The sequence below is a fragment of the Pinus tabuliformis genome, chromosome 9, assembly GCF_031772625.1.
Source record: "Pinus tabuliformis cultivar Carrire ecotype Pingquan chromosome 9, CPIR1, whole genome shotgun sequence".
In the NCBI taxonomy this organism is placed as follows: Eukaryota; Viridiplantae; Streptophyta; class Pinopsida; order Pinales; family Pinaceae; genus Pinus; species Pinus tabuliformis.
Genome location: NC_142307.1, coordinates 612,030,544 through 612,053,982, shown reverse-complemented (window position 1 = coordinate 612,053,982; position 23,439 = coordinate 612,030,544). Strand labels below are relative to the sequence as shown.

Sequence of the window (23,439 nt, the reverse complement as noted above, 5' to 3'; positions counted from 1 at the left end):
TCATTCACCTTAAAGGTGTGCAGCTTAATATGTCGGTCATGCCACGCTTTTTCACACTGCTTTTAGACCTCCTAGTGAAATCCAGCCAAAAAGCTCTCTTCTTCAAGCTCATCCAACTTCGCAAGACTCTCTTCCAGGGCTCCGTGATCTGTCATACCCATGACCATTTCTTTGCACAAACTAGGCACGATGTATTCCATAAGCATCACTGCTTCAACCCCATATACCTGCCTAAAGGGTGTCTGTCCCATCAGCGTCTTGCATGTCGTCTGATAAGCCCATAACACTGTAGGTATGTGTAGGTCCCAATCACTTCGCTAAGCACTGCATACCTTGGTCAGCACGTTTTCAAGCACTTTGTTGAATGCCTCCACTGTCCTATTAGCTTGTGGGTGATAAGGTGTGCTCTTTTGGTGATACACCTGAAATTTCTCCGTTAGCATGTTGATCGTCTCATTCGGGAAGTGCATACCCCAATCACTCATCAAGATCCTTGTACATCCAAATCGCGTTAGTACATGCCCAAATAGGAACTTCGCAACAGTTGCGCCCATGCAATCCTTCACCGGATGCGCTTCTGCCCAATGAGTCAAATACTCTATCACAGTGATAATGTATCACGCGCCTATCTTCCCTTTAAGGCTGAATTGGTCCTACAAAATCTATTGCCCACTTTTCAAAAGGTTGCAACATCATTTGTGGATTCAAAGGCACTTCATCCCTCCGCAATGGTCTGCCTGTTCTTTGACATACATCACATGCCTTGCAATATTCTTTTGAATCCTGATGAAGGGTTGGCCACCACAACCTTGCACATAGAATCTTCTGCGTGATTGCTCTCCCTGCATAATGTCCTCCCGCGGCACCCCCATGAGCATCCGTGAGGATGCTACTTCGTTCAAACTTAGGTACATACCTTCGCAGTATTTCATCATTCCCCATCTTGTATAAATTCCCAGCAATGATAGAGAAATCTGTCATGCTCACCACTGATTCCTTCTTTTGCTAGACAGAGTATCCTTTCGGCGTAGTTCCCGTTGTTAGGAAGTGTATTATATCCTCAAAATGTCCATCCATGACACGCACAACAAAAAGCTACATGTCAAGTAATCCTTCCTCCAAATTAGCAAGTTCCTCCCCTGTTTCGTTGCGCGATAGATGATCTGGTCCGGCATTCAATCATCTAGGCTTCACAACAACTTCAAAATCATACTCTTGGAACAATAAGAGCCATCTGCAAATTCGCCCCCCCAACACAGGCTTATTGACCAGGTACTTTAGCACAGAGTACAGGTGCACCTTCTTAGGTTGGGGCTTTTCTCCATAAGCCTACGTCCATTTGACCAGATGCGCGCATGGATCATTCTTTCCATCGTACTTGTATGTCAGTCACATCTTAGGCTTTCCAAACCATGCTCGCATCATCCTTCTATATTCGCGCCAACCATCAAAACTTCCCTTGTGCGTATCCCACCATCTTGCGGGTGTAGCGCGCAGTACCTAGTCCAAGGCCTAGAAGCATTGCTTTTTGGCACCTCCCTTTAAAATGCATCCAAAAAGGTATCTACCTCAGTTTGACCATCATAAGTAGGCAGATTTCTTACCTCGGATGGCACACAATGCAGTGTCCGGGTCATCATATTTAATTTTAGCGTAGTTACTTCGTGTAATTGATTCTGCTTGTGTTCTATTTCTTCGTTGGAATCCAAAGTGCAGGAACTCTCTCTCTCCCATGTAATTTGTCCATCCGCAGTGGGATTCACCCAATCTTGGTCTCACGCTATTATCTTATAGATGCAGTCCAGATCATCATCACTCTCATAGTCGCAGACTGGTTCCGTATAGCGCAATCCTTCAGCAGGATCCAGGGGTATTATTACGCGCATTGATTTCTTCTCAAAGATCATCTTTCGCTTCTTCAAATTGATTACCCCATTCATATCAGTAGCTCGGTCAATTCCCAGGAGCGCAGGGTAGGGATTGATGTCATCAACAATCTCTATTACTTCAAAGTCTACTTGCGCTCTCGCTCCCTCAATATCCATGGTTACTCCCTGCAGCCGCCCCATGGGTATGATTTTCTGTTGATTTGCCATCCTTAGCTGAATCAGAGACCAATGTAGCATAGGTCTCCCCATTCGCTCCCAAGTCTACTTCGGTAGAACATTTGCATCTAATCCCAAATCCAGAATGACTTGATCCATTTCGTATTCTTTGATCTACGCGGTGAGTATCATTTCACGCCTCGTCCTTGTCTTATGCTTACTAATCTTTCGGACTACACGCGGTTCACCTGGCGTGGTCCCAACACATCTATTGATGAGTTCTTGTAACCCTTTCACAACCTTACTGTCACAGAGTAACTTCATATAGGTTTCTAGGAAAGTTGTGAGCATAGAGGCGTCCATCTCCGGCTTAGGCTTATCTTTGCTTCCTGAAGTGGAGGTCCCAACGAAGCTCTTCTTAGCTTCCATGAATGCTTCACGAGCATGCTCCAAATCAAACACAACCTCTTTTGTCAAGGCTTTGCGAACCCATGTAGTGTCTTCCAGTTGTTTCCCCTTGTCATCTCCTGTTGCGGTTCCACTTCGGAGCACTATATTTACGTTTGGATCTTCCTCACGTGGCTCAGACCTCATAATCTACAGGTTCTGAGTTAGGGGAGGTGGTAGTGCCCCTTTGTCACGTATCCTATCTATTGACGTAGGACAATCTTTTGTTTCATGTTCAAACAATGTGCAATACTTGCACGACGAGTGCATTGGATTAGTGCAATCACGGTCTTAGTGTCTTGGCCCTCCGCAATTGTAGCAAATCAACTATCCTCAACCCCTACCAAGTCCTCCTCCGCCTCGACCTCATCCGCGCCCCTAAAATCCTATCCGCGCCATCCCTACATTCTGGTCAAGGGGCCGCGTTTCGGCCTGAACCCTATAGGCAAGAGTTCTATCCATCATCAATTCATAGCTCCTGCAAGTCTGCTCATCATGTCCTACTGACCTGCAAAAGTTGCAGAACAACTGTTGTGGTGTTTTCACATACTTCTGAAGCTGCAAGTGACAGTTATCTATGGCATGTTTTCCGGCTACCTGACAGATAGTGCACCATAAAGCAGGTACTGCACTAGGTGCTACTTAAGCTTCCAGCCTTAAAGGCATCGACCCTCTTCCTGTAATGTAATTTGTAAATACCGGGCAATGGTTTTTGTCATGACCCTGAGTCTTGCATTTCAAGCACCATACCTCTTCACGTACCTCTGGTTGAACCATCCTGTCCTGCTTTAGACTCTGCATATCAAGGCACAGATTCTGCAGCTACACATGGATCTGTTGAACTCCTAGATTAGGATCTTGCGTCGGAGTCTCATGTAATCTCATGGAAATCTCCAAGGCCTCTGCTTGAGTTGTTATATTTTGTTGTGACAGCGCGCTCCTTAAGTGGGGTAGTAGCGAAGATACAAACCACTCGCGATGCTATCCATCTGTCAAATTCATATTAGCTTCACGGATTTGACACTTCAATCTTTGATCCAATTCCCACAGTGTCTCACCTAGTCGCATTACGATCTCTTTGAAGCCCACAATCGACTGCGCCTCAGACTTAGGCCTGCTAAACTCCCTATTTAGTGCTGCTTTGATGTCTGCTACTCTAGCATTCGGGTTATCGTTGGAGTACTTAATATACCAGGTTATTGTGTGATCTTGCAGAGCACTAACCAGTGTCGCCTTCTTTATATGGTCATCTATAACACCTTGAGCTTCCCATACAGCCCTTACAACGAACCAAAATTGGTTCGAATCCTCATTTCCCAAACCTTTGAACAAAGGTAACTTCACTTTGTTTTCCATACTAAATTGCGGTGGTGGTGTAGGTGGTACGGGTGAAGTTAGAGGAGATGGTGGTGGAGACGGAGGTGGTGTGGGCAGAGGTGGTACTCACCGGAATCCTTGTCTTATCAACTGAATAGCACTTCGCGGCGAGACCTTTGCTATCCCTTATTTGTCCCCTCGCGGAGGTGAAATCAAGGGGCTATACTCTGGACCCTTATTTCCTTCATTCCTATAACTTTTTCCACTTCACGTAGTTCCAAACATCAAGGTAGCTACATAACCTGTTTTTCGCACAACAACATTTTAATCCAAGTATCAGATATTTTACATACATACTTCGCAGTCCTTTGAAAAATCATCACTCTACCTCGCTATAGCTGACTGAGGTGTCAACCATGAATTCAATCACAAATCCTCCTATGATGCGATCGAGCCAATGATCGACAACATGGACGATCTTATTCTCTGATGCTTCCAACCTTCACACTAGCTCTGGGGTCCACACAATAGGATTGTCAAGTTTCCACCTTCCTTGGCTATCTGCTAAATTCGTGATCCACTCATATAGATCAGTAGGATAGGAGGTGAAAAAGATTTCGTGGATCTCTAGTATCAGTCCAGCCACTGTTCTTTTGACAGTCGTGAGTTTCTATTTTCTTGTGTCGCGAACTCGTGAATCCTTCTGTCCAACCAACCTTCGATTTCATTCTTAGTTGGATTCCAGTGATACGACATCACACATCACTTATGCAAATTCTAGTCCCGGTAAGGGAACCATCTGTTGGCTTGAGGGGGTCTGACCCAGGTTCAGCATTAGTTAGCCAAACAAATCCCTACAATACTGGCCCTTTTGGCATCAGCCCATGAAGCACGGACTGAAGTCTCACCCGAAGCAGTATGGGGGGATGCTGGAACCAAGTTTCTGCACCCTTGAGATGGATGTGATGTCGGTTTATTTCAGCTAGACATGCCTTCATGTAGGTCGCTTAACCCTCTGTTCCAACCTTCAGTACCTTCATGAAAGTGTACAATCAGCTTCTGCGTAGCCCTAACCAGGGGTTGAAGTCCTTTCGCACTACTAGGGCAACAAACTGTGATATCTCTCAACTAGGCTAAGTGTCTTTCTTATCTTATTAACATATATGAGTTAGCTTTGCGTAAACAAATGTTCTTACTTGTGTTACTTAACCAATACATTTACATACAATTGCACATCATATAAGCATTATAAGTGAAATTTATAGCCAATATAAAAGACGCATAAATAAGAAATAAGATGCAGAAATTATGGAATACTTCTCTTTATTGATAATTCTGGGTGATTAAAAGCTCAACCCACCCTGCGCACTCAACTGCAGGGGTCCGCGCACTCAGCTGTGGACTTCTAAGCCTTTGCGCACTCAGCTGCAGAGCCTATACCTACGCTACGACCCAAGACTTAGACTTCTACTTCAGAGCTATCTCTCATACATGTTCAATCTTTCTTTTTTCATCTCTAACTACTTAGAGCTTAGCTCTATTTATACAATCCCATCGTCCGCAGACCATGGGTAGATATTTTACAACTGACATTACATTTTCAAAATAAGGGTGGACAACCCTATGACTCTTTAACACCTACATGCTCTGCGACCACAAAATGTGGAGTCTTTACATTTGGATTACAAAATTGGACCAAAATATGGGCTTTTAGCCCCAAAACTGCCCTTGGGGGATCCCGCGCCCAACACATGGTGTTATCCAATCATGAATGTTTGAGTTAATCACACTGGTTTGAACATATGAACACTAATATGTTGAATCAAGCTTTGTTTGAAACAATTCTACAATATTAATGAAATCAGTTGTTTTGGTTCATAACGTGTTGAATATGTTGATTCGTTGGTGATGATATTGTGATTGCGCTAACTATTTGTGTGTGGAGAAAGTGGAGAAAATGAGGTTGTTCAATGGTTTGACGTGGTCCACAGTTGAGTGCAATCTCATTAGCATGGTCTTCAAATGCATGATCTAGAAGTTGTGAGCATCAATTAATGAGCACAAAAGTTAATTTGGCCACATATCGATTAGTTATGATATATGATGTAATGGCTCGCCATTTTTCATGATGTGAATGCCCTTATAGGTTGATTTGGTCAGGAATTGTTTGATTTGGTCCAATTTAATTAAAACATAATTGATTTAGTCTTTGTGGCCAATACAACAAGAGTGTAATTAATAGTAGCACGATCGAGTCTTGCTTAATCGATGAGCGTTGATAATGTGAATGTGGAACAAAGTGAATGTAGTTATAACTTTGATTGGGTCTTCAAGGTGTAATGAATATTGTTAGTGGTGGAATTATTGGCTGATGAGAGGTCGAGGAGTGGTAAAGTTGTTATGTAGAGATGTTCAATAGAAACTACGCTAGGGAAGGCTTCTCCCCAAGTGGATCGAATTGTATTGCATCTCATTAGGGAGATCAATGGGATTGTGAAGCTGCCTAGTTCCAAATTCCTCTCCAATCACATTCTTCTCCTTGCAACTCTATGTGAGAGAACCACTGTAACTAATAATATCTTAAATAGCGATGATGTGCACTATATGGTTGAAGCATTCACCTTGGGTTTGGAAGTTGAATAAAAAAGTGATGAAAAAAAGAAATTGTTAAAGGCTACGTCAGTCAGTTTTGTAACACATCATTTTGTCACCATTAGAAAAATGACCACAAATCTGGATCTCTCACTATCCGATGAAATCTTGTAATAAATCCCCTACAATGTTGGAAGAAAAACCATTTTGAAAACAACAAGAATCCTAGATTACATTCTTAAAAAACCTAATTTTAAGAAGTGTCACACTTTTCCTAGAAACTATCTATGCAAATGCAGTTTTAATGATTGTAACATGGGCATTCTATTGCTATGTTTTCCATTAAAAAGTGTGACAACATTTTAACATAGGTAAAAATAAAAATCAATTTCTAGAAGCCTTGTTGGGGAATATTATACCAACAAGGACTCAAGCCCCTACCTATTTGGGCCTCATCCCATGGTTCATGAATCTATTCCCTCTCATTATGGAACTCTAATCCCCATCTTTGTGGATTTTATCCTTAGAAAGAGGATCTCTAACCCCCTTCCCTTGTCATAAATTCACTACAGATTAGAGGAGAAAGGGTTCACTTTTAATGTAAACTTATGCTATCAATTTGAGGTTGGAATCTTGTCGCTTAAGGGAGGATTTGAGACTATTGGAAGGAGGTTTTCCAACATCAAGGATAGGTTGTATCTCTCCTTTTCATTCAACTATAATACAAAAGAGTATTTCTTTCTCACTATATTGTCCATTGGATATGATAAATACTTTCATTGTCCATTGGTTATGATATTAGGTACTAGTCGCCTTGATCACTAGTATAGGTTGTATTGAATCGTTTATATATCATATGCCTTTGACACTTTGTTTGTTAGTGTGTTTGCAGGTCAAGATTCTGAGAATTTAAAGGTTATATCAAATCATAGCAAGAATCTTCAACAAGAATTTCGATTAAAAGGTATGGATTCTATAATCCATTACTCGTGTTTATGATTTAATAAATATGAACCTAGCAAAAGATTTACTAGCTTGTTTGCTTGTTACTAGATTTAGTCATTGAGTCTAGGGAGATCTTGTCTTTTCCGCAAGATAATATTTGTCCATCTAACAGGTTTCCAGTGGGTAAAAATAGGCAAAAGGAGATTTTTTTTTTTAGGAATCCAGGCACTACAATGCATCCCTTTTTTGAAACACTTTCCACAGCGGGTGGGACAACAAGTTGTGTTCTTGGTGGGGTTCCACAGGTGAGAGGTGATATTGTGCATGGATATATATATATATATATATATATATATATATATATATATATATATATATATATATATATATAGATATATATATATATAAATTATGGGTGTGTTTACATGTGTGTGTGTGTAGATCTATATTTGCATATTACTCAAACCATCCTATGAAAAAATCGAATAAAGAAAATGGTTTTCGTCCTATGAATTGACTGTGCAAGTAAATGAGTTTGCAATATGTGACAAAGAACTATGCCATGCAACTTTGTAAGTCATGCAGTATTTCGACCAAAAGTGTGTGGGAGTTAACTCAAACCATTGGTGCATATTTGGGATGAATATTGCAATGTTGCAATAGTCCACTAAATATTGGTGCAATAGCATATGTCATTGATGCTTTCTTCGATGGTTCCAAGCAATTGATCAAATATCATTCAAGGAAAAAAGGTCAAGGCATGCAAGAACACAACATCAAGAGTTATATTTCATTACCATAAGTGAATCTCATGGAAAGTATAGTTTACTCCTTTAGTAAAGGAGATGGTTCCCAGGCTAGATCGGTGCAATGATCAGTCCAATATGTTCAATACGATGATCCATTGCATGCAACGGGCCTCGAACAATAATGATCTACATCAGTGAATAAATGAAGCAATCATGGCAATGATTTTGGGTGTTGTGTGTTAAGTCAAAGATTTGTTCAATTTACATTGACGATGTGTTGAATATTGTAGTGCATGAATAATATATTCATCCCATGCCTACTAAATCATGGCTATGTAACAAAGTGCTCTGAATATAGTCATTTAATTAGATGTATATTAGTGATTTGAACATGTCAAGTCAATACTAGAATAAATGTTCATTTGTTCCATTGGTTTTTATTAATCTCAAGGCACTTCAATATGCAAAACGTCATTAGAAATTTTATTGGCACGAGGCTTAATACTTTAAAACTTCATTCCTTTTTTAAGTTTCAGTCATGAGCAAGAATTGCACGAGGAAGAGAGGAAACTAATAAAGCTTAAAAATTGTACGAATATACTTGATGCACATTGAACAAATAAGGTGTTGTTATTCGCCATCATATATATTTCCTATTGCATATTACTACAAAATTTAAAATACCTTGGACTATGTGGTGGAATGATGATCATGAAGGGCCTTCATGTACTTTAGATTTAGACAAAATGGAGTCATAGTGCATGGCTAATCAAAGTGAAGACAAAGTATGATGGCTAAATTTGTAAGTAGAAGATGGCTGCTATATTTTTTTCATGACAATATTTTTGTAGGGGCCAAAAACCAACAACAAGAGTTATTTGTTGATATTATGTATATTAACATCTGTGTATTGCAGGGAAGGCATGGAAAATTATTTGATGATGTAAATATTTGTTTACATGTTTTGTATTTATGGTGGAGCCATGTAATGTCGAAACTATTGAGAGTCTCATCATGCTTTATCCTTGTATTTGTTGCTATGAGAGTTGAGCATATTTTCCATTGTATTAAGGGTTGTAGTTGTGCTGAGAGGTTTGGTTATGAGATGAATTGCTTCTTGATAACCCACTTTGAAAGGAATATATTATGATGAGCTTACTACTTCAGAGATATTGCAAAGAACAACATATTTCTCTCCATAGATACAGGATCTTATTCTAAACTTGATGATGTCATATGTCAAAACTTGTTGTTGTTTGTAGACAAAATACATTTGGGGGAACATGTGCTACCATTTGAATTCATTTTACAGGGGCAGCCTTGTATCTCATGCTTAAACCTTGTACAAAAACTGCACAATTATAGAGAGAGTATTGTGTCCTTATGCATTAAAGAGGAGGTTCATACTTATGCCATAAATGGGATTCGATGTCATAGTCTTGTATTTCATAATGAAGCCCTGTAATTTATGTTCAAATCCTTGGTTGAAAGTGGAGTCAATGGTCCATATTGTGATAGGTATGAAAAGTTAGTTCTTTTGCCCATGAGGTGTAGCCTTCAGCAAGAAAGTGTTGATTCTAGGTTAATGATGATGATGATGCTCATGGGGCGTATTTCTCTAGCACATTAGTTGATTAGTTGTGCTATGTTTCTTCTTGAGGACATATGTTATGGTCACGATTGCTGCTATATATGTATTGATACAATGCTTTGTTGAAGCCATGATAATTGATGATGATTGATGATGATGATGATGATGATGTTTCTCATCGCGATTAGACGAGAGTTCTCCTACTCATGATATATTGATGTTGTTTCTTATCATATGTTGTTGTTGTTTTGATAGGAGAGTGATGTTAGTAGAGATGAAGCAATTAATTGAGTTTGTTGCAACTAGGGTGCATCTATTTGTTGTTGTTGAGTTGAGATTGATGTTGTTGGTTCAAAAGAGAGTGATTTATTGTTGTTGTTGATTCTTGTCATGCACTCATAGAGGAGTGAGAGTGTTTGCTGCTTGGAGATGTATTGTGGTCAGATACAGCTAAGTGTTCAAGGGGAGTTACTATCTATTCGATTATGTAGCCATTGGTTGTTTAGAGAATGTTAATGACTTGACATTTTCCCTTATCCATTGATGTCAAAGGGGGATAATGTGAGGATTTCATTTCTTCAGAGGCTTTTTGGATCATTCATTTGAGGTTATCATCAATGCCAAAGGGGGATATTGTTGGTATTGATCATGAGTTGATGATTAGCATTGATGTCAACCTAGCAGGACATATGACAGATGGTTCTAGAGAAGCTTGGATTATGTCCAGATGTTATGATGTTTGATGAATGGCTTCTATGGAAGATGAGTTTATGCATATGCTTGAATGGTATAGGTGTTGACCATGATTGGACAGTTGTGCAGGTGCTGGAAGATTTGTGGAGTAGGTTGGTAGAGGTCTGGATTGAGAATTTTGTATTTTTCCCCATGCTTTTCCTTGGCCAATAGGAAGTAGGCCCATGTGTTTGGCTATAGGCCTATGGCCACTAGGAGAAACGCTTGTGCGTGTGGATGCAACCGAATCTTCCATGCTTTTTGCATGTGGTTGTGGGTTTAACTATGAGTACAACATTACCATAGTATTTTCACATGGCATTTTACATTACTTTTATTTACACTTGGTATTAGTATTACCTTAGTATTTTCCTGTTGTATTTGATTCAAGATTGATGAGAATAGTTTGCTACATACTTGTGTGTGAGTATTGAGTTATTGTATTGTATGGATGGAGTGTGCGAGAGAGTGCTACAGTGCCTTGCATAGATTATTGTACCTTTGTAGATGATTTTAGTGTATGTTATCAAATTTTATTTCCAGATCAGAGAGGCTATTGGGTTGCTCATCTTAAGAAAACTCGATAACCAAGTCTAAAGCATTTTGAAATGCGGTATGCATGGAGGAGTTGGAGGCGTAGAGACTTCATTCTCACGAAGACTAGAAAATAGTGATTAGAGGAGGAGAATGTCAATCCAATGGAAGTTGGATAGTCCATTGGATGTTGGGCAAGGCTCGTTGGTTATGGTGGCTTCCAGTGGATCATTATCTACAGAGTCATGTGAGTAGGAACTTCTCAGTTGATGGATGTTAGCACATTGTTGTAGAAGTCAAGTCTTCCAACTAGTGGGTGCTAACTACTCCATGTACAAAATTGATTAGCTATTAATAGCAGATTTTAGTAGTAGTAACAGTGGGTGGTTTTTGGCCCTAGAAGGGGTTTTCCACCAGAATATCTGTGTCCACTTGTGTGCATGTTTTTTATATTGTTCATGGTTGATTTATTCTGGTTTTATATGTTTAAATAATTTGTTAATAATTCTTGTTCTTTGATAAAAAGAATTGAAAAGTTAATAAATATTGTCACTACTAAGTCACCCCCACCCACTCTCAGTAGTGATCACATTTCCAATAACTGAAGGAAACCTTAGATACCTCAAATCTTTCCTTACAATCAAAGGCATGTCCCTTTTACCTAGATCTCTTCCATTTTCCTAGGATACATATCCCTTACTCAAAACAACCTAGTAACACTCACATCCCCATATGAGGCCAAGGAAATCCTGAAGAAGCATCATGTCATTGTTCAAGGCATACTTCTTGTCCCTAGATGGAAAAAATCTTTCGTTACATCCTATGCTTCATCTTTCCTCCCCTCTCCATGTCCAGGGGTCAATGGATGATGTTTGAGGTGACATTATTCTCCCAAAATTCCTACAATATTTCCTTAGGACCTAATGTTAAGTCTCCTCCCTCAACCATGCTCAAGAAACTATGAAAGGCATTGTTAAATCCCATATCTTCCTTTAACGACTAGGATCCAATGGAAAGGTCATACATGGTAAGTTAATTCCTCATTCATATCTCTCCATCCTTAGAAGCTACCCTTAGGGATTGAGGCCTAGGTTTCCTTCCCTAGCCATAGTCAAGGCTACTCTAAATGCCTCAAAGATTTATTCAATACATAATTCATTTCATTCTTCCCTAAATCATTTCTAGGGCCTTGGGACACATGCCTACTACTCAAAACCACACAGTGTCACTAACATCCCAAATCATAGGCCAAGGATACATTCAGGAGGCCATGTATAGTAGTTTAAGGCATCCTTCTTGTCCTTGTATGGATATAAGATTTTTTTATAGCTTAAGGTTCATGTTTCCTCCCTTTACCATGTACAAGGCTCTAAGCCACATGTTTGAGATGACATTATTGGCCCCAAATTCCTAAAATATTTCTTTAGGCCCTAAGGCTAGGCTTCCTCCCCCAACCATGCTCAAGGTGTTGTGACCCAAATATAATGTTTGAAGCCTTCTAATGGAGATTTTATCCAAACTTAAATGCCAAATATCACATAGGAAAGTCCTATGTCATGATTCAAGTCCTCATTCATGTCCCTTTGACCTCATAGGCTACCTTTAGAGCTCGAGACCTAGGCCTCAAAACCTTTTAATGATGTGGCCCATATCCAAAATAAGAGGGAGATGATAAATCTGAGATATTATATGTGGTGGTTCATTTAAATGTCCTTGAATTGGGATGCTTAGAAACTAACTTTAGGTCCTAAGGCTAAATTTTCCTCCCTTGACCCTATTTATTGCCTCAGGACCTATAGTTGGTACTCAAAACCTTCTAATGGTCTCCATATTAAAAATTTAAGGTCAAATATATAATATATGGTGGCTTAAGGACTTGATAATGGATCTTGAGCCTTGGAAACTACTTTTTAGGCTTATTGAGAAAGTTTCATCATTTAACCTTGGTCTAAGCCTTAAAATCAATAACTACTTCTCCAAAAACATTAACGGTTCCAATATGGCCCAATAAGAGGTGAAGGATACACTTTAGAGGTTATGTGTGGGTTCAGGGTGTTGTTACTAGACCCACATGCATGAAATATTCCTTAAAACCCTAAAGTATATGTTAGTTCCTACCACCATTTCCAGGAATCATTGACCTGTAACTTGTGCTCAAAATTTCTAATGGTGCACATAACTCTACTTAGAAGCCAAATATCCCATTTGAAGGTCATGGTTTTTTCTTACATATTAATTCCTATAATATTCATTTATGGCGTGAGACTTAGGTTCCTCCCATTCATATCCAAGACAACAAGTCTCATACCTAGTTTTAAAAATGCCATAATATCATCAGTATTCCCACTTAGACAATGAGGATATGCTTAAGAGGTCGTGTGTAGTGGATAAAGGTACCACTATAGAAACTTAATTATTATTAGCATCCTTTATGGTATAAGTCTTAGTTTTCCTCATTCAAATAACTTTAGGCCCAAAGAGCTATGTATCAAATACCAAAAATCCCTTAATGGCACCCATATCCCTAGTCAAAAGAAGGGATAAATTTGAGAGGTATCATATAAAAATTCAATGTGTTTTTCATAGCCATCTATTTTGAATAATATTACTTTAGGGTCTAATCATTATTGTTACTCTCATAATAATTCCAAGGACCTTGTGACTCATAACTAGTGCTCAAAATATCCTAATGATTCTAGTATAATTACTTAGAAGACAAGGATTCCCTCTGGATATCAAGTGTGGTGGTTCAAGATGTTGATCCAGGGACCTTGATACTTGGAAGAAAGCTCTATATTTTGGGGTCCAAGATTCATTCCCTTACCATGTTAACGTCCTCGATACTTAGACTTAATGCTCAGATCTTCTAATGACATTGATATACCCATAGTCAAGGGTATATATTAGGTAAATACTTTATTCATAAAAGCATGTATACCCTCTTGAAAGTATGCGTGCATTTCTAAAAGCACACATATGTTTTTAAAAGAACATGTGTGTTCTTGAAAGAATGTTTTCACATTCGAAATAACATGCACATGATTTTGAGAACATGTACATGCCTTTAAAAATGCACACAGACTTTTAAAAATGCACATGCATTCTTGAGAAATCAAATCTAGCAAGCTTACATGGCAGTTCAAGAAGCGCCAAGGTTATAGGATTAGAAAAGAATTCATGCTTCTAAGAATGTCATGTTCTTATGTGAGTGCATTTGTGTGCACCTCATTTCCACCTTTTTTTATCAACAACTTTGTGTGAGTGGCCATTAAAGACTTTTGCATACATCTTTAAAAATCTCTCTTCAAAATCATCCCCTATATTGTTATTGTACTTCTCTTCCATGGCTATGGATTTGAGGCTTCCTTCTTTAAATTAATATCTAATTCCTATATTTTCCCACATAATGTTTAAGAAAATTACTTTGATTTGAATATGATCTGTAAAATGCCATGGATATTCCATTAAAATAGTTTTCCACAACAAATCTTACGAATTAAGAAAATTATCTCTATTATATATCATTATTATTATTGTTAGTATAATACAAGTGCAATGCTCAAATTACTAAAATATGCCAAGAACACAACAAAATGAAGCTCAAGTAACAAACTCTACACCATCTACACAATGAACACAAGACATGCCTGAAAACCCGATATGAGAAAAATCAATGGAAGTTGAGGACTACACCTCTCTCTTTTATTCTAAGGTATGGAATGAAAATATAATGAAAGATGAACTCATTATGGGGTTGCTAAAAAAATTGTGGCTTATATTGATGCTACAACATCTTATATTTCTTACATTCTTCTCACAATATCCCACACATTTTCTTTGTTCAATTATGGAACAATAAATCATTAAAACATGAATGACACCCTTCTTTTCTTAACATCCTAGTATTTAACATGTCGTCATATCCATCTAGGTTTAGGCTTAAGGTTTTTGTATGCCTCAACTCTCAATTAGAGTTAAGGTTTTGGACCCTCTATAATCTTCTTGAAAGTCCACACATGACTAGCTCCAGATGTGTGATTAATTGTTGAAGGCTTTTTATTTCAACTTAAGGTGGATGAGGATCTGTTGACTTTTTATTTTTATTTTTTTAATTGACGGCCTAGATTGATTCTCAAGGGAATATGCTCAGCATATGCTTAGTCTTAATGTTTATCAAGGGTTGTAGTGTGTGTTAGGTTGCATTGACTTTTAATAAATTAAAAAAAATAGATTTGTGCCAAGTGGCTCCACCACCTCTTTCCTAGAGATTTGAGTTTATTCCAATTCTAATAAGTTCCCCCATGATAAGTTCATTATTATATATAACATTTATTTATATATAAGGAAATTTTATGTAGCAAAATGGTCCATTACTTTTAATAAATTTTAAAAATTAGACCCGCACACCAATTTCCTAGGGATTTGAAATTATTCCAATTCTAATAAGTTCCTCCATGATAAGTTCCTCATTATTATTTATAACATTCATTTATATATAAGCAAATTTTATTTAGAAAAACAATAAGATATGTAATTCATTTTTTCTCTCAAGTTAAAGTTGACCCATAACCTTTTTATACATGGTTAATCAAGTAAATTTGTGCATTGGTAAGCCATTCTTCGTGTTGCAATAGTTTTTTTTGTTATATTTATGTAGCATTCGGCTATATCAACCATATTAATATTTTTAATATGATTGTACTAGTGGTAGTTGATATGACATCCTCTTAGTACCATGGTGGTCAAAACTATAGGTGAACTTGCAAGAGGTGTAATTTTCTCATTCGAACTCCAATTGAAGTGGGAATTATTAGCTATTGACATGTAAAATATCACATGGAGATGAAAATTTTGTCCATAAAGTTTTGACTCCAAAAACAACTATTTAATTTCAAACATGCTTAAGATATTTTAAAACTCCAAATCACCAAAATATGACTCGACACTAAAATTAACCCTACAAGTCGATAGTTTCTATTTTTCTACTCTACCAAAATATATCAAAATATATCATAAATCATATATTGATATTTTCAAATGAGTTAGAATCTTGAATCCTAACACATATATAAATGGTATTGAATGAACATTTATATTTAATATGTAGGAGACGGTCGAGAATTGCATTATTAAGAGAAGAGTTTTTGAGAATACTAATTTACACTTTATTACAAATATCCAAGATTGATTACTAACAATTACAACTAGTGAAAGGTAAATAAAATGGTTAGAATCAATGGTGTTAATGCTACTCACATTTTATTTATCCGTAAAAAAACACTAAAGTTAACTTTAAATTTTGGATTTGAATATTGCAAATAAAATCATGCCCAATTATCATTTAGCTAGTCTAGTGCCCAAAAAAATATTAGCACAAATGTAGAAAGTATAAAATGATTGCATAGGCAATGGAACACTGGGGAAGTAAGTGTGATGAGGAGCCACTAATAGGAATTCTTTTGACATATATAATGACAATTTGATCATGTATCTTGAAATATGAAATCTTTATATTATTGCCTCCATATCTTTATATTTAGTGCAGTGATGTATGTTGCTTTATATCTATGTTTCTTGTATGGACAAAGTACATTTAATGGTTATCATATACGTGTGTTTCAAGGTCATGTAATCCTAAATTTCTGATAAGCCAAAATTCACAGCATCCGCGGTTGCCTCTCAATCTCACAACGATGGACTTCAATGTTAATAGGCATAGATATATAACACAAATGATAAAGAAAAAGTGAAATTCCAGCCCCAAAAAGGTTAAAAGACCAAGAGGAACAATAGTACCACAGAAAATTCCAAAGTACAGACATGGATTATATACGAAGGTATTAAAAATGTTATCAATTTTTAACCAACTATTTCATGATATTTTTTTTAGTTTAATATATATGTGAAAGTATTTTATTTATAGATTCATTTTTATAAATAATATTAACATATATAATGGATTATATAAGAAAAACATCTAAAATTATTATGATGCTATTTAAATAAAATATAATTACTATGTTATTATTAAAATAAAATATTTATATTTTATAATGAGAAATTTTTAACAAAATCTCTTTTAAGCTTTACTACTAGGACTCCAATACTATTGCAACAATACAAAACAAATCCAGCAAAAATTTCTATCATTTCCTATATCAATATATAGATATTTTTGAAAATAGAATCTAAGTTCTTCATCTAAACTCTTGCTTACTCTTGCTTCATTTGAGTCTCTTCCTACATTAATACAATTTCTTTAGATAGATGATCAACATTTGAGTTGAATTATATATACATATATGAAAAAAATTATCAAAATTGTTTTTTATCTTCATAAATTGATTTCCAAGTGGAATTGATATTATAGTCTCAATTTTACATTTATTTCATATTTAATATATTAATAACTTCAAGTCTCCCAAACTTATAAAAATTGTTCTATTGTTTTTTTCATAAAAATATAAAATGCCTAAAACTTAATTATTCATTTACTAACATATTTCAAAATAATATAATGTATTGATAAGAAAAAACAATGTCCCCTCCATTATAAATATTTATAGCTCTTTGGTATGCCCTAAGTCAATATGTCTTTTCATAATTAATTGTGTGTTCTTTCAAACATTTTTACCTACCTTTAATATCTAGGTTGATTTTATGATATTGAATATTTTTCTTTTAAACATTTTTACCTACTTTTAATAGCTAGGTTGATTTTATGGGCAACTTGTGTAGGAGTCATATAAAGCCTTGAGATATCAAGTTGTCAAATAATGCAAGGTAAAGACTTACAAGTATTTGTAGATGTATTAGTTATTTAATATATACACAGCAAACAAAGGCCAATTGATGTCATTTGTTGTGTAAATTTTTGTAATAAATAAGTTTAATGCAAAATAGAAATTTCATTGCTTTAACTAAACACTTACTAAATCTTAACTTTGTAAATTCAACTATAAAAATCTCCCTACCTAAAAACTTTAACAATTTTAGTTGTTTTAATATTTTGAGAATTTGTTTTAATGTTCTAAAATAGAAGTTTAAATTCAAAAGTTGAAGAATATCTAAACTATTATAACGTGGCTTACAAAATGGAACCTTGCAAATCATAAGTTTTAATAATTAAAAAAAATATATATCTTTATGCATAGGCACGAGGGGAAATTTTATAGTTAAATTACTTTTTGCATAAGAGGCAGGGACTAAGTAGCAATGCTACATACTTGAATCATTTTTAATGGTAAGAATAGATTAACACCATTAAAACTCTAGGGCACCTAAAATCATGAAACTTGACAAAAGTAACTCAAATTTCCAAAAACTTTATCCAAATAATACCAAAAAATCCATTATTTTGGAAAAAATATTGCCTTCTTAAATCATCAGTGATCTATTTTGTACAAAACGGTTAAATGTCTTTGGTTTTTTTAATAATTATTTTGACTTAATTTTAGCAAGATTTTTGAAATTTTGAATTTACCTAATAAATAAAAATAAATTTTTCCAAAGACAGAATCTATTTATATACCTAACATAACCTTTTAAACAACTTCAACTCAAAACCTTACCAAAAATTATTGAAAAATATTAAAAACATTTGATTGTTAAACTGACTAGATTATGCAAGCCAACATAAAACAGACCAAATATTAAAAACATTTGATAGTTAAACTGACTAGATTATTCAAGGCAACATAAAACAGACCAAATATTAAAAACATTTGATAGTTAAACTGACAAGATTATGCAAGCCAACATAATACAGACCAATTATCTCATATATTTACATGTCGACTCCATTAATGGACTGCGTTAGTTTTGTAGCATTCTGACCTTTTTAATAGAAATTTTCGATCAATTTGGTAACTTTATTCTATTTTCCAAATATCAAGTCAGTATCTTTCGAAATGAAGCGCTGCCATAAAACTTGGATCATATAAAACTCAAATCGGAATCAATTTCAATTTTACAGGATTAACAGAATCCGTTTATGGGACTCTGCCATTCATCATTCATCAACGGAAGAGATTTTATGGACAAGCTTAATGAATTGGAGGAATTGTTTTGAAAGTTATTTTTGGTAAAATTTGGGTCAAAAAAATTTAATAAATTTGAGAGAAACTATGTTTAAACCATAAAAACTTCTAAACATTCAAAATCTTAAAATTTAATAATTTTAACTTTCATTTACAAAAATCCCTACAAAAATTTATCAAAATATGTCATGATTTTCAAAGGAAAGAACAGCTGCTTAGACTACGGCAGATTTAACTGTCCCTGACGCTGTGCTGACAATCTCTGCGGTTCAGTCAAAATCACTCCGAAAAGTCTTACTCCTTCCTTGGTCGCGGGCGCCAGATACGGCGCCGGCTTCTGTTCTGGCATGTCCATGTGCAAGTCCAGTTCTTGTGCCACGGAGAGCACAGGCGGGCTGACCAAAGATTTCGGTGGTTTGATATCACTTCCGCCACCGGAATTGACTGATTCCTGCAGGTTGAGATTCTGGTCCACGCTTAGCAATTGCTTCAGATTCATGTCGGTTTCTTTAGTGGGCGGCGACGAGCAGTAAACAGGAAACGCGCGATGACTCTCAGACCACAGTGTATCCACATGACCGAATTTGTTGATGAGGGGGAAGATGGATTTGGAATTGAATTGCAGGAAGGCATTGGGATTTCTGGAACTGGACCAGAAGACAGGCATCCATTGGGCATTATAAACAACGGCGCTCTGGTTTCCGGAATTGAAAGGATTCAAGGAACACGAGCCGTTTACTACTCTCACATTGGATTCGTGGGAGTGGGGAGTGACTCCCAGTCGGGGCCGACCCGACGGCCTGCGTCTCCAGCTGATGTATAAATGGTCAGACTGAACCGATCCTCTGTGAAACGAAACAATGTCTCCGACTTCAAGTTTCTTGTCCTTCACAAACCGATTCCACCCTTTGGTCAACACGTAGCTCTGGCTGCTGTTCCAATACGAGTAACGGAATCTCCAGACTTTCCCCGTGTAATCTTCGAAATTCAAGAGCATACCCCTCTCGCTGGAATTTACGTTCAGAGGCAAATACTTCTCCGCATATTGCTTGGGAATAACCAGGCGATTCAGTTTTCCCACGTCGCTGAGTGTGACGGCCTTATCGAAAAGGTGTTCTTTGTTTTCTTCAAAGGCTCTTCCCTGCCCGGAGCCGATCATCTCCTGGGACTCCTCCGAGTTATCCATTGTTGCGGACCGATCTACCGTCATCAGCATCTCTTCGTCGTAAGTGTGCTTTCGAAGCATTTCCACGATTTCTTCCTTGCTGTGCTCTCTCATGAATTGGGCCTCCGGATGGCCCTCTCCCACCGGACTGAAATTAGTGGTGGCGTCCCGGCCCCGGACCTTGAGTGCCGCTCGGTCATACGCCCGGGCTGCGTCTTCTTCTCTGTTAAACGTTCCTAACCAGACGCGCTGGTGTTTCTCGTAAATCTGCGCTCCCCATCGGCCGTTGGGTTGAGGAACCACGCCCTTGTACTGCGACGAAGGCAGCCTCCGAGCTTGCTCCGTCGAAATTAAATACCTTCTCGAATCCTCACGTTCGTCTGACTCTCCGCCAGATCCGGTCACAACGCTCAATCCGCTCCCCGTTCTCTTCAGTCCTCGCGGGCTTTTTTCCATGGATCCCGTCGAAGTCCAATCCTTAACGAGAAATTAACAAAACCGGGAAACTGAACAGGCTCGGCCTCGGGTCTGTTTGAGAGGATATTATAGACGGGCAGAGTTCACATGGAAATATATATACACAACATCACGAACTGTATGGAATAAAAATGCAGAACGCCCTTCTGCAATTGCCTATCCTTGTTACATGGGTCAACACCCCGATCTACCATATCTCAATAATTCAAGATTCAGATTGCTAGTTAGGTCTAGGGGAATATGTCCACGTACAGATTTTTTTGTTTGGTTTTTTAAAACTGGATTGAGGTTACATCACATTTAGGTTAGTTTCTGTTTTTATTGGATGGAAGAATGATAATCTATTATTTTTAAGATTGAGTAAAGCTCAGTCCAACGTCTATTAATGAGATGTTATTATCAAGAATTATGAAATTAGTGCAAGTTTTGATTATGTGAAGCTTCGTTCAATACCTACTAATGAGATGTTATCACCAAAAAATTCATGAAACTCTAGCAAATTTTAATTGTGTGAAAGTTCCTTCAATACCCATTAATAAAATGCTATCCCCAAATAATTTAATTCCAAAAAAAGGGTTTCATCCTCAATCTCTAACTCCAATAACCTTAAATTCTAATAAAGTCTAAACCCTAGTCAAACTAACTATTCTGCGCCTCATATTAAATACAGCCCACTTGCTAAAATATCCCTACCTTGATAGAGATTCGGAGCACTCCCCTATTCCAGTATTTTCCTCCACGTTTTTTAAACTTTCTCTCAAGTTTGATTTAGGACGTCTCCCTTATTGGTCCCCAAACTTGAAACTTTAGTTGTTTTTGACATTCAATAGCGATGCTTTGACAATGGCAAAACTGCTGGATAATTGGAAACATTTAATATTTCCAGTTTCCAGGGTTCACTAAAATTTCAAATCCATAATGGGAAACATTTAATATTTCCAGTTTCCAGGGCTCACTAAAATTTCAAATCCATTTATCTTCTTTTTTATTCCCTTTCTCCTTCATGTCTTTGTCTTCCCTAAGGAAGCTGAAATTTGTTCTTTCCTTGAGTAAGAAAAGGTAGTTTTATGAAAATTTATAAAATGTTTCAAAATAAATTTGAAAATGATGGAACAGATTAAAAGATTGACATTTTTTACTTAGTGCAAAAGTTACAATATCCCATTACTTATGGATAACACTCCTTATTATGCAAGGAGACAAATCCAAGACACCAATTTGGTAGCTGGGGATTTTATATTTACACCAAATATTAAAAGTTTGTCTTGTGGGATGTCATGAAGCTTAGAGTAACCCACTGCCAAATCTATTTGTTTTCTTGAAGTGAAAGAAATTGAATGTTTGTCTTATATAATTGTAACATGGTGTGTCAGGAAGCTTAACTGACACGCTGCCAATGCAGGTAAACAAAATGGGTTGTCTCAATTTCTATTAAATTCATTTTGAATAATCTTTTTTAATATAATGTAAAATTAATGTCATGGATTGTGGAATATATTGTACTTACGGATGTCGGAAACATTATAAATAAAGTGGATAAGGTTGCCCAACAAAAAAACGAATAGGGTGTTTTTATAAATAATTATACGAGCAAGGTATATTATCTGCATTTTAGTTTAACCGTAGTATGCCAAAGTGGTTATAAAGATACCTGAACTGAGCAAATTAATGTTGTTTGTCAATATAGTGGAATACATTACGGATAAACATGTTTGAAAGTAGGCACGTTCCTTGTTATCATACAAGGAATCTTCAACACAGTTGATTTGAAAATCTTACCCCTTCCCACTTGCCCACCAACATTTCATGTCACTTTGCCCACCTCGATCCATACGGCGGGGTACATTGTAAGTTGCAAGTTGCACCATGAAACACCAACTCTCCTCTCATATAGGAAGATGGGGTAGGGTTTTTAATTCCTTTCCTCCCATGGATTTTTCATTTTATCTCATTTTCTGTAATGCCTTTCTTTTCCACCTCCGAATGGTCAAAAAGAAATCAAAAACTTATGAAATCTATCGATTTTGATTAATCATGTTAATTTGTTATAAATATCCACACAACGATTTGACTAACAATGTTAATTTGTTATAAACTTCCACACATAGTATCACAATTACTTGATTTGTGGTTGAGATGCAATGACAGTGAGGCAACATATGGGTGTGATAAGAATTTAGAGTGAAAAGCAGGGAGAACCTACCAGCGAGATCAGACTTGCGGCCAATAATAATCAGAGAGTTTATGGATATTGATAGTTAGAGAACTTGGATATTGATACTTAGAGAACTGGTAGACAATAATAATCAGAGATTTATATGAGTGTGGAAATATTTATAAATAAAATTTAGAGTGAGAAGAATTCGTTATAGAGTCATTTTTATGTGAATAACAAATTTTGGAATATTTTAGAAATTTAATAGATATAAGTAAAATCAATTGTTTGGTGGTTATATATAAACATATAAATTTCGAGATTAAAAAAATTTAATATTAAAAATTCCAAATAAGACAATGAAAATATAAAACCTTTTTAATTCTTAACAACAAAATTAAATTTTTTGCTGAAAAAAAATAAAAAATTCTATGACCGTTCAATAAAAAATACTTCATAAAATAATAGGTACTATCATATTAAAATATTTCCTTATTTATTTATAATGCCCCTCTCCTCTCAAGCTAGAAATCTAAAGTATTTAAAACAAAATGTGCTTAAACTAATTAAGTACTTAGTTCAACAGTTTGAAAAAACATATTTGCTTGGGAGTTCCATTTTCTATAGCAATATAATTGTAATATGAGATTT

General features: G+C 36.4%; 1 pseudogene; it reads right to left on the bottom strand.

The window, feature by feature from the left end:
- Nucleotides 1–19,130: 19,130 nt before the first annotated feature.
- On the bottom strand, nt 19,131–20,854 carry LOC149150084 (AP2/ERF and B3 domain-containing transcription factor RAV1 pseudogene; annotated as a pseudogene).
- Between the last annotated feature and the right edge of the window lie 2,585 nt (nt 20,855–23,439).